The sequence below is a fragment of the Phascolarctos cinereus genome, unplaced genomic scaffold (assembly GCF_003287225.1).
Source record: "Phascolarctos cinereus isolate Bilbo 61053 unplaced genomic scaffold, phaCin_HiC Scaffold_4;HRSCAF=312, whole genome shotgun sequence".
Classification (NCBI taxonomy): Eukaryota; Metazoa; Chordata; class Mammalia; order Diprotodontia; family Phascolarctidae; genus Phascolarctos; species Phascolarctos cinereus.
In genome coordinates, this window is record NW_027555847.1 from 119,844,031 (window position 1) to 119,856,734 (window position 12,704).

Consider the following 12,704-nt stretch of genomic DNA (forward strand, 5'->3'; position numbering starts at 1 on the left):
CTGAAGGGCACCTAGTTCAATATGTCCTAGAGATGGGTAATTAGATCATGATAATCATCATTTGCAGGGTGATAATAATCAAATCTGTGGGAGCTGATGAGATCACTGAGAGAACATAGAGGGAAAAGAGAAGGTCCAGGACAGAGTTTTGGAGCACACATACAGTCATGGATGACATGGATGAAGATCTGAGAATCATTTTCATAAGAATGATAGTTGAACCCATGGAAGCTGATGAGATCACCAAACAAGATGGAATGGAGCAAGAGTTCCTAACCTTTTTAAAATAATGAGTAAACTCTCTTGGCAATCAGGTAAATTTATTGAACTTGCTCAGAATTAGGTTTTTAAATACACAAAAAAATTAATTTTATAATATTATAAAGGAATTATAAATAATGTTATAATTATTAACTGTAAAGGAAACCAATTACAGTAAAATAGTTATCAAAACATTAAAAACAAGTCCATGGACCCCAAGTTAAGAACCCAGGGAAAGGAGGGAGAAGAAGGCCCAGGACAGAATGTGGGGGATGCCTATGGTTAGCAAGTAATTTACTAGGTTTTAGGTTTTGCCCCTTCTCCTGCTTTATGAAATAAAGCCATAGATGAGCTTACCCTTAAGGAGAAGTTTTATTTTGGAGAAACCCCAAGGTTAGTCTGAGTTGAAGAGATGGCAGCAAGGGAGGAGGTGAGGATAGGAGGCTCCCATTAGCGATAATAGTAAGCATGAAAGATTTATTTGGATACAACTGAAATTTTGGTATGCCACTACTGAAAGTGACACCTTGGGTAGGGAAAGATGGCTGTACCTTACTGCTCCTGGACCTCTTGGGTCCCTGGCATTCTAATATTTGCCTGGCCTAGCAGCTCTGGACTATGGAGGTCGTTTGAAGTGTTATAATACTCAGAAGAAAAGGCTAATATTAATTAGCTTGAAAAAACATTTCTTTCTGATTATAAAAATGATGAGAAAAAGTTGTTGCTTTAGGGATTTTTCTTTAATTAAAGAAGAGAGGGGTACTGTTTGATGGGAAAAAGATCTCTATGTGAGCACACTTTAATCATTACCCATTAAGAGGACCAGTGATGAAGAATGCTACCCACCTCCAGGCAATGAGGCAACAGACTAATCTACAGAATGAAACACATTTTTGGATATGGCTTATTTGGGGACTTGTTGGGCAGCTAGGTGACCTAGTAGGTGGATAGAGTGCCAGGTCTAGCGTCACTAAGACTCATCTACCTGAGTTAAAATCTGACCTCAGATAGTTATTAGCTGTATGATCTTGGGCAAATCACTTAACCCTGTCTGTCTCAGTTTCCTCATTTGTAAAATGAGCTGGAGAAGGAAATGGCAAACCACTCCAGTATTTTGCCAAGAAAATTCTAACTGGAGTTAGAGTTGGACATGATTGAACAATATATATATTTGTTATAAGAGCTTTGATTTTGTTTTTTTGGGACAGAGGAGTGGGATAAGAAAAAGAATGTTTGAAAACTGAAAAAAATCTGTCAAGAAACTGCTGTAAATAAAAGATCATAAATATTACATAATTCCATGACAACAACAAAGTCAAATGAGTTTTTAAAAAATTATCCTTTCTACCATATTAATTACTCAATAGGATACAAACCTCTGAGTAATTTCTATGTGCTTTATCCAGAACTTTTAAAAGGACTTCTGTTTCATGGAGCTGGCCATAGTCTCCTATTTCTTTTCTTATACCTTTAAAAATCTTGGTAAAAGTGCCTTGTCCAAGGCTTTCATTCTTTAAAAAAAAAAAGAGAGAAAGTTGAAATGTGCAAAGAAAAATGTTGGAAAGCAATAAAAAAGTAGGTTAAGTATGAAAGCAAGATATCCATACTTGCCAGCTAAACTGGGATTTGGGGGTCTATCAAGTGATTCTTCCATTCCATTAAATAATAATATAAGACTGAAAACAAGGGCAATAATAGCACATGTGATACTGACTAAAATACTTCAATATTGTATAGTCCAGGGAATTTATAATGGTCTCAACAGTTCAATATAGTAATATACTAAATTATACTAATATAATTAATTTAATATGTTGTTTCCAATTAATTTAATATGACATTTATTACAATTATACAAAAACATAACAAGTTCCCAAGGTATTGGTAGTTTCATTTTGAAAATAACTAAGGAGGAATGTTCATTAGTTTCATTTAAAGTTAACCAATTGCTTTTAATTTGTGTGTCTGAATTCCACTACTTAAAAGTAAGAAAGACAGCTTATGTCAGGTATGTTAGTTATATGACCATTCTTTTTATCCAACTTGTAAGTCAAGTTTTTAACTATGGGAGCTTTATCTACTTTTGCTTTCTCAGGCTGCCTAACTTTTTCTCATATTTAGAAATAATAATATCACGTATAATTTTTTTTCATTTCTAGATTGAGACTTATTGCAAAATGTGGGGATGAACTCTATATTCCACCCTCTGAAAAGGTTTTGAAAGTTTGAACAGAAAACCTGCCTGCTATAATTTAGCTTAGTTTTCTATTCCATGATCTTCAATGGTCAAAGACCATGATCACAGGAAAGGCCCTTTTTATGGCAACTAGTAGGCTGTTGCTTAGGGGGCAGGGAAAGGAGGGATAATAGTATGCTGACTACGCAGGAGTACACTGTAGCAGCAGCTAGGTGGCACGGTGGATAGAGCACCAGCCCTGGAGTCAGGAGGACCTGAGTTCAAATGCGGCCTCAGACCAAACACTTGACACTCGCTAGCTATGTGACCCTAGGCAAGTCCCTTAACCCCAACTGCCTCACAAAAAGAAAAAAAAAGAGTACACTATAACTAGCAGAATAACTATTAAGTTACTTTATATCTAGATTAGTCAAGTTTCAGCTGATGTACAAAACTTAGAGTGAACTGGTAGATGAATGATATGAGGCCTAGTTGCCCAAAGATTCCTACATCCAGTAAAAATCTTGGTTAAAATGCCAAAGGTAATCGTTTTAAGAAGGCTTTGCCAAGAAGTGAGCTGATTCAGCATAAGGAAAAGGCGTGTTATGGCAGCGTGAACCAAAATCTGGAGAGGCCCTGGGACTAGTCTTATTGCTCCAGAGTCCTAGGAAAGCCAAAACCTCTTGGAACCACTTCAATAAAGAACCCATCTTGCAGGCAATCTTCTTCAGGTTAATCTTGAGCTCACTGAACCTAATGGAACCAGACTAACCCTGAAAGCAATGCAATGACCATCTGACAGTACATCAATAAACCAACATTTATAAAATACCTATTATGAGCCAGATATTGTGCTAAGTGATGCGGACACACAACAAAGCAAAAGACATTCCCTGCCTTCAAGGAGCTTACAGTATAATGACACTTCTGTGAGTCTCTAGGCAATGATATATCTTGATTATAAAATGGGAAAGAAGAGCAAGGATGTTGGCCCTTCAAGTCTTTATAAATTATAGGGAAAGAAATGTCTCTTGGGGTGGAAGACTCCTTTTATGTTGTTCTGGATAGATCACATCTAGGGTATTGTGTTTAATTCTGGGTGCCACAATTCATGGACACTGACGCAGTGGAGAAGGCACAGAGGAAGGTAATTAGGATGTCCAAGGACCTTAAGTGAAACAGCAAAGTAGAAGGAGACACAGCACAATAGTTTAAGGAGATGGCAAGATCATGAAAGTCCATTCCATAATGGCATTTGAAAGAACTGTTGCTATTATTCAGCCTGGAGAAGACTAAGGGCATTCTGGATGACTGCTTATCAAGGAATGTGTTAGTGGGGATTCCTTCTGGGGTGGGTTAGACAGATGGTGATTGAGATTCTTTTCAAATCTAAGTATCTGTAATTTTGTGAAATATGCAACATAATCAAGGTATGTTTGAGGAAGAAGGAATCTTTGACTTTATCTAGTCCAAACCCCTCGTAATTTATAGAAAAGTGAGCTGAGATACACAGAAGTGGCTACCTAGCTTACATAAGGAGTGGCAGTGATGAGATCAACCCAATCTGGTGTTCTTTCCACTACCCTATGATGCCTAGTATACAAGAGTAGATTATTTCATTGTAGAAGGGATTAAGAGGCTCCTTTTCAGGTCTGAAAGGGAATCTAATAACTTATACTTATTCATTTTTTAATGATTTCCCCAGTAAAACCTTAGTTTAATATCACAGTACATTATTAAAACTCCTAGTATATTTTCTCATTCCTAATCCAAGTTTAATATTATACTTGCTTCCACATCTCTTCGATAACAGGAATAAAACAAATGATGAAGCAAGTTGAAAGAAGACATTGTTTCAAAGTGCTACATCCACATTTAAAAGATTTAAATAGAAAATTATCTGCATTGAATGACTTACAAATATTAAATCTTCATTTCTGATTTTATGAAACACCATTTGGTTCACATTATTATGCCTCTGCAAGGTCGGTGATGTGGAAGCATCAGAAATACCATTACTCCTGAAGACTAAGAGATTCGATTTATCTAGAGAACAGAGAGTCAAAAGGGAAAAGAACGTGAATTTGTCAGCAATGTAAATTAACTAGTAATCTAGCACAGTGCCTAATAAATAATCAAAGCAAATTATTGATAATTTTAAAGAACACAATACATATAGTCACTCAGAATGATTACTGATCCCTTATTGATCTTTCTTTAAAATACTATTATGGCTGAAGTTTATTCATTAAATTTGATCCTCAGATATTTGAACTGAAGATATATTCCCAGGGAAATGAATAAAGCATGATTAAATAATGAATCAAAATAGTTTCATCCAAATATAAACATACCATTTTTTCAATGCAATCACCGCCTATCTCTCAAAACATTTACTTCAGCAAATAACAATCTTTCTTATTCCTTCAGAAGGAAAAAACTGGTAAATCTTGAATGTTTGCAATTATTCCTAAAGTTGTAACTGACTAGTGCATCTTTAGTGCTGGAAACATGTTAAGAATCAGGAGGTGGCAAGATCAGCTCTATAAGGGAGATGTGGAAAGGCTTCAAATTTTGATTCTCTGGTGCAATCCGATGTTGCTTTGGTAATATGGGAGTGAATGCTGTTCTATGGCAGAATACCTTCTATTTTTAGGGCACTTCCTTTTTTTTTTTTAAACGATATGGAACATTGTGAAATCCATAAAGTGCAGTCAGTAACACTTATCACTGTGTTGTTGCCCTTAATGACAATGCTATACAATAGGTCTTACCAGTTTTGATACCTAGTCATTATTATCTAGGGCAGCTATGTGGTGCAGTGCAAGGAGTGCAAGGCCTGAAGTCAAGATACATCTTCATGATTCAAATCTAGCCTTAGACTAGACTTACTAGCTGTATGACCCTGGGCAAGTCACTTAAACCTGTTTGCCCCAGTTTCCTCATTTGTAAAATGAGCTGGAGAAGGAAATGGCAAACCACTCCAGTATCTTTGCCAAGAAAACCCCAAAGGCGTTCACGAAGAGCAGACATGACTGAAAAATGACTGAACACACATTATTATCTTCCCAGCAGTGGCTAGGTTTAAACCTCATTTCTTTTTTTTTTAAATTTTATTAATTTATTGATTTATCAACACTCACTTCCATATGCTTTTGAGTTGAAAAATTTTTCCCCCTTCCTCCCCCGCCCCAAGACAGCACACAATCTGATATAGGCTTTACATTTACATTCCTACTAAACATATTTTCACATTAGTGAAGTTGTAAGTAAAAATTAAAACCAATAGGAGGAACCATCAGAAAGAGGAAACAAAACTCAACAGAAGGTAAAAATAAGTGATAGCGATTCGACTTCCAGAGTTCTTTCTTTGGATGTGGACAGCATTTTCTATCCTGAGGCCTCTGGAGATGTCTTAGATCCTCGTAATGCTGAGAAGGGTTCAGTTTAATAATATTAGTCATTGCGTAAACTGGCTGTTGCTTTGTATAACATTCTCCTGGTTTTGCTCACTTCACTCAGCATCAGACCATATAAGTCTTTCCAGGTTTTTCTGAAGTCAGCCTGTTCATCATTTTTTATAGCACAATAGTATTCCATTACATTCATATACCACAACTTGCTCAGTCATTCCCCAATTGATGGGCATCCTCTCAATTTCCAATTCTTTGCCACCACAAAAAGAGCTGCTATGAATATTTTTGTACACATGTGGGTCCTTTTCCCATTTGTTTGATCTCTTTGGGATATAGCCCTAGAAGTGCTATTGCTGGATGAAAGGGTATGCACATTTTTGTAGCCCTTTGGACATAGTTCCAAATTGTTCTCCAAAATGGTTGGATCATTTCACAACTCCACCAACTAAACCTCATTCCTTTTTGGAGCATTTATTTACTTCTACTGTTTGCCTTGCTTTTGCTTTGGGAGACATAATAATGTACCTACATTTCAGCAACAATTCACATGATCTGAACACATAGTTTGATGATTACTGGTTTCACGATTCCCAAATTGTACACACTTTCTATAACAAATTTTACTTGGTTTGACCCTTCTGACAGTAAAAACTAGATGACACTTTACCTTTCAACTGTAGTGGAATCTGCAAGAGGAGCCATCATTTTGAATATTGTCAGTGACAATAAATCCATCTTAATCAATGCCTTTCTTTCCCTCCTCTCTCTCTCTCCTCCACGAGGCTCACTGATCTTTATTACATTTATCTTCATTTCCTTGATTAATGGAGTTTTTATGCATGTTTGTTTTGGGCAGACATATTCATATTTTTTCTCATTTCAGAGCCACAGAAAGTGAGGCACTAAAAAATTAAATACAAATATCTTTACTTTTACTTACATACAAGTGTCTAGCAGTACTTCTCACCAGCTCAGTATATAGATATCTGACCTATTACAACTTATGCTTTACAATGAAATATAGTACACTAACAACACTACCATTCTAGAAGTTCACTGTATTAGAGACAAATAAAAAAATATAAAAAATAACCTGGCCTTGTTCCAAAGTGAGGATGGCTGCTCATCAATATGAGAACAAGTCAATCTGTTACTCTTCTGATACCTTTTTTTTAAAATATGCATATGATATCCATGTAACAGCAAAGGAAAAATGACTAGAAAGTCTCCTTGCCTTTGGGCTTTTGGGGGCAACATTTGGTAAACTGGAAAATGATGCTATCTGAGTGGACAGTTTCCATTTGATAGCAATTCAAGAGGTCTTTAAGGTTAGTGAAGCTCTTCTTAGTCCCACTGAGGTTGAACTCCCCATTCTCATATTTTGTAATGAAACAGTGCTTATAATCAGTGACATTTTCCTGCTGTATGAGTTTAGTCATAAAGGTAGAAAAAAATCATATTAATTGTCACAATGATTAAATTGGCAAGAGGGATTTTATGAAAAACAAAAACCCAAACCCCTCAAAACAAAACAACCCATAAGAGCCTATTTGGAAATTTGAACTCTGATATCGAAAGCACTGCCATTATGTAAGTGGCCTTCTTGCCAGAAGGAACCCTGTAAAATATCATAGTAGTGCCTTAGAAATGAATCCCAACAATAAATAACACAATGATAATCATTTTTAAAAACTGAAGCTGCCCATTAAATAAAATAGCTATGACAAATATCAAAGAGTTTACAGGTTCTCTTCCACCTTTTCTGTTTCCACTTTCTTTACCTGTTCCCTAATGAGAAGTTTAAGGGGATAAAATACAGGAAATTCTGTCTCAGCCTGCTCTTTTCTATATATACTCTCTCAGCAAGCAAATCAAACTTTCATAGCTATCATCCCTATGTAATAATAGCTAAATAGTGCTTTAAGATTTGTAAAGCATTTCACATATCATCTCATCAGGGCAACATAGTGTAGCATTTTATTGCATCTTACCTTGTAATATTATCTTATTATTTCATGTGCTTAATCCTTGATTTTAAGTTTCTTGAGATTTAGAGACTATATCATAATTTTTTGGTAACCTTCAAAGCAGCTAGGCACTGCTAGGTATGCAGTAGAAGCATTCCATAAATACTAGCTGGATTTGATAGAACTGAAACATATGTATGATTATTTTGGTAAAATGTCACTAATGCGCTAAGAAAAAAATTAAGACCTACTCATTATTCTATATGTATCAATTTGTTGCTTGAGAAATGCTCACATGCTCTTGGATTACCCATCTTAGAATACTCAAAGAAGCAGCATAATTCTGATGAAATTTTAACCCCAAATGCTAAAATAAAAATGGTCAGATTTGTAAAGAAGTTTTCTCATTTCATTTAGGAATTAAAGATGTTTTTATAGTTATAACCATAAAAAGCAAATTTTATTCTATTATTTTATCAACTACATCTAAGCTAAATAACAGCATAGTTCACAGATTGAAAGGTAGTGTAGTGGATGGAGCGCCAGTCTCACAGTGAAAAAGGCCTGGGTTCAAATCCCACCTCTGACACGTGGCTGTGTGACCCTGAGCAAGTCACTGAACTCTCTCAGCGAGCCACAAGCAACTTACAAAGACTATAAATTGCAGAGAAGATGCCTATTTGTACTGGAGGAAGTACCACACCAGAAGCTGTGAAATCATAGGGCCAAATTATTTAAAAAGTTGACAAGTCACTTTTACATCTCACTTAAACCATACAAGGTGAGGTAAGCTAGACAAGAACTATTATTCTTCTTTTACGAATGAGAAAATAGAAATGTAATGTTACTTACCTAAAGCTAAAACATGGCTGGGGGGACTATGACCCAGTTCTGTTGGTTCCCATTCCAGTGCTTGATTCTCAATTTGCTATTTCTTTAACAGTGAATACCAGACATCTACTTTCAGAATCTACGGAACTCCTTGTTAGGCAATATTATCTTACTAGATACTTCTGCACTAAATCCTTCCTTAGACAGGGTCCAACACCAATCTATTTTATACCAAAATCTTCACTGTATTGAAGTTTTAGCACAGTTTTATGCTTTAAAAGAGGAAGATTGTACTTCACCTGAGCAACAAGTTTAAAGGCTCAAAATTATTCCTTAAAAAGAGATTACATTGTTTAAAGACTATGAGAGGCAAGGTTGTGTGGTGGAGAGAGGACAAGGTTTAAAGACAGGGCAGACCTAGGTTCAAGCACACCTCACACACTGAAAGTTTCACTGTGGCTGAATTTCACTGAGCTTCAGTTTCTGCATCTGTAAAATGGGGATAATAATATCTGTAGTATTCAATTCATAAGGGTCAAATGAGATCAAGGTCTATAAAGGGCACTTTGCAAACCTTAAAACTCTATTATATATTATTATTATTATAATGCTTTTATTTCCTTATGATTTTCTTATTTTTCTTTATAGCTTTATACATTTTAATAATGAATTAAATTATTTATAACCTATTTTGTTCTTCCTTATTTGGTGAAGTTCTATGAGTAAAATTAAATCTTAAAGCACTCAAGGGCTGAACTGGATTGGGCAAAATACTCTTTGACTGGTGAGATGATAAAAATAGACAAATCTCAAGGTGAGATGATAAAAGAAATTTATTGAGGTTTATTTCTATAATTTTTTAAATTAATTATCCAAACAATGTGATGACTCATTATGGCATACTAATAAAATCTATGCCAGAAGATGATAAATTATGGAATATCCTATTAATCTGGAAAAGTTTTGAATATGGGGCCAGCAATGGATGGAATATATATATCTGTTGTTCAAGGAGTGGCCTAGCCAAGACTGGAGAGGTTCATCAACAGAAGGCTGACCACTAGATGATGAATTTTTTCAGTGCTATCAAATAACAAAGCCTACTAACTAAAGCACCAAATGGGTTGAACTACAATAGGGGAATAAGTTCTCACATGGACAAAATCACAGATCTTTTAGGTGTTTCAAGTAAGACATAAAAGGAATCTTGGAAGAATAAAAGTGTTCCCATTTCCTGCAGACTAAAAGTGGGAGTTCATGCAATAATATGCAAGTTATTATATCCAATGTTTGCAATTTTGACTACAGACTGAGGAATAAAGTTAAATCTACAAAAATATTTGGAAAACATGAGCTCTTTCTTGTTCTGATAAGAACACTATAGTTCATCAACACAGTCTACTCACCTCAACAACAAAAGTAAGGAAATATGTATTAAAGTCCTTAGGGCTACATCGAAGGACATAGAGGCCAGTCTGATTACCTGCTTTCTTCAATTTACATATGGCAAAATCCTTCCTGAAGATAAAGAAGAAGTTAACTATTTACCAGGAAAATAATAATACGAGTATAATTAACTCTGCTGACAATGATCACCACCACCACTACTACTATATATGTCTATTGTATAATATATACATTATATATATGTTCACATTTCAAAACCAGATTTTTCCTTTGTTACATTTGTATACACAATAAAAGCTTCAAATAGAGGAATCACTATGGATAGTAGGACCAAAATATTTATCATGAAAAAATTAAAAATAAAACTGAAGGTTCTCCAAAAAATTGAGGGTCTTTATTCTTTATGGTTGTGGGTACTTTTTCTAAGGGGAAAAACTATTAACTATTCATACTGAGTTCAAACCAATCTTGGGGATGCTCCTATTGCTTTGGAAACACACAAAAGGACACTGATGACTTTTGTGGTGGAAAAAGTCTGCCAGAAACAACAGAAATGGCTTTATTTTCTTGAAGTCTTCTGGTTATAATTCTATATTTAAAATGAGTATTCTCTTTCATAATACCACATATATTTTTGATTACTTCCCAAATCAAGATGGCATAAAATTTTTTGTGCTACTGATTCTAAGGCATGTACTAATGTAATAATATACATGACACATAACTGTAGCAATTTAAATAGTATCAAAGTCTTAAGAAAGACCATATTCATATTGTCATTGACAATTTGAAGCATTAAAACAAAAAAAATTTGTTTTGAAAATTTACTTACATATGACATATAGATTGGGTATCTTTAAGGATATTTGGACAGTTAACAAATTTTATAAGCATATTGACTGGGATTAATATGTCATTATTTCTGCTGTACAAAGTATTCAGTGGGCCTTTACCTTCCCCCCCCCCCATTTTAAAAGTGTGCATTACTTACGAAATTGGGCCATGACAGTTGCTTTGGATATTTTCAAGAACTGTTGGGGGTGCTACTTCTTTACAGAGGTAATGATGTGCATCTGCAGTTAATCTATAGTATCCATCAATTAATGATACAAAAGACAGAGCTTCTCTCAATGAGTGAAATTCAATTTCCTGAAGGCAATGAGGTATAAAAGAAAATGAGTATCTCCCAATATCGTTTAAGAACCACCTAATAAATGCCAACGATGTACTACATATTTTACACAGAGGCAATATGTCCTAAAAATAATGCAAGTTTCTTAAGTTGTGCACATTTAGAGTCATTATATCATGAAATGTTAATAGAAGGCAAAGACACTTCAAAAAGTTACATGCTTCTTAATACATAGTATTACTTATATTCCATTATGTCATATGTAACATTCTAGAAATATATTTCAAAGAAGATGCTAAAGTTTACTATGATAATTAACTATTGTTCTTTTCTTCCATTCATTATGTCACTTCCTACAAAGTGGATCCTCCATATGGCTTAGAAAGACATTAAAAGTTTTTCTTTAACACTAATAATGGGAAGCATCACTGAGTATGACTTTCTCATATTACAAACACTTTTACCCTCTGTCCACTTTCAATTCTTTGGCTTTATGCATTCCTTGTAGACAAAGCACATTCTTCCACACATCTCTAACATACTTATCAGGTATTATTTCCTCTTTCATAGTTAATAATTTGTACATATTTTATTTCCCCCCTACTCAAAGTAAATTCCATGAAAGTAAGGACTTTATTTTATCTAAATTTTGCTTTTTGCTATAACCTAGCACAAAGTAGGTATTTGATAAATGTCCATTAAGATTAAGAACCTAAAACATTTTGGATCATTATGCACTTGCAATTAATGATCCTTTTCTAAAACATACTGGCTGGATGACTTTGGGCAAGTGACTTGTTCTCTTAATACCACTAGGAAACTCTCTAAAGCTAAGGTACAAAGAAGTGTCCATCTTTATTGGTAAGCTTCATAAGCTCTTCACTGAGAGTTCACTAGGCCAATGAAATAGTTGCGGCAGATAAATGAACATTTTAAAAATGTGTGTGTGTGTGTATAAAACTGACAGCCATGGAGGATCATGTTTCACTTATAACGAATGATAGGGAAAAGATTTGATTATTAAAAGTAAAAAAAAATCACACAAATGTTATAAATAGAAATCACTGAAAACAAAAATTGCAAAACTGATAGTGGTAAATTACTTATGTGGTTAAATCAGTAAATATTCTGAGGGCAGCTGGTACCACAGTAGACAGAATTATCAGTGTTGTTATGAGGATCAAAAGGGATAAAAATGGCAAAGCGCTTAGTACAGTGCCTGGGCACATAGTAAGTGCTATACAATTTTATACACACAGACACACACACTCACACACACACACACATACACACTCACACACACATGCATATACACAAATATATAAATGTTAGCTTTTATTATTAAAAGAATCATGAAGAGTGTTCAATCTCTAAATTTTTAAATAGAAATAACCATAATAAAGCAAAGAATCTCACAGCTCACAAATACTTGGGAAATCTTGTAATTTTTCATTTTGAAATTCTCAGATGAAAAATGCTCCTCAAGCGTGGCAGTAAATACTCTTACTTGCCAG

At 34.7% G+C, this 12,704-nt stretch overlaps 1 pseudogene across 1 annotated transcript in view; it reads right to left on the reverse strand.

The window, feature by feature from the left end:
• LOC110221638 (tyrosine-protein kinase JAK2-like) overlaps nucleotides 1-12,704 on the reverse strand; it is a 47,009-nt pseudogene that overhangs the window by 31,791 nt on the left and 2,514 nt on the right. The window contains exons 2-6 of the transcript XR_013485590.1: nucleotides 11,050-11,207; nucleotides 10,058-10,169; nucleotides 7,088-7,274; nucleotides 4,356-4,483; nucleotides 1,622-1,772 (exon numbers count right to left, since the gene is read on the reverse strand). The product of XR_013485590.1 is annotated as a tyrosine-protein kinase JAK2-like (transcript). The remainder of the gene's footprint in view (nucleotides 1-1,621; nucleotides 1,773-4,355; nucleotides 4,484-7,087; nucleotides 7,275-10,057; nucleotides 10,170-11,049; nucleotides 11,208-12,704) is intronic.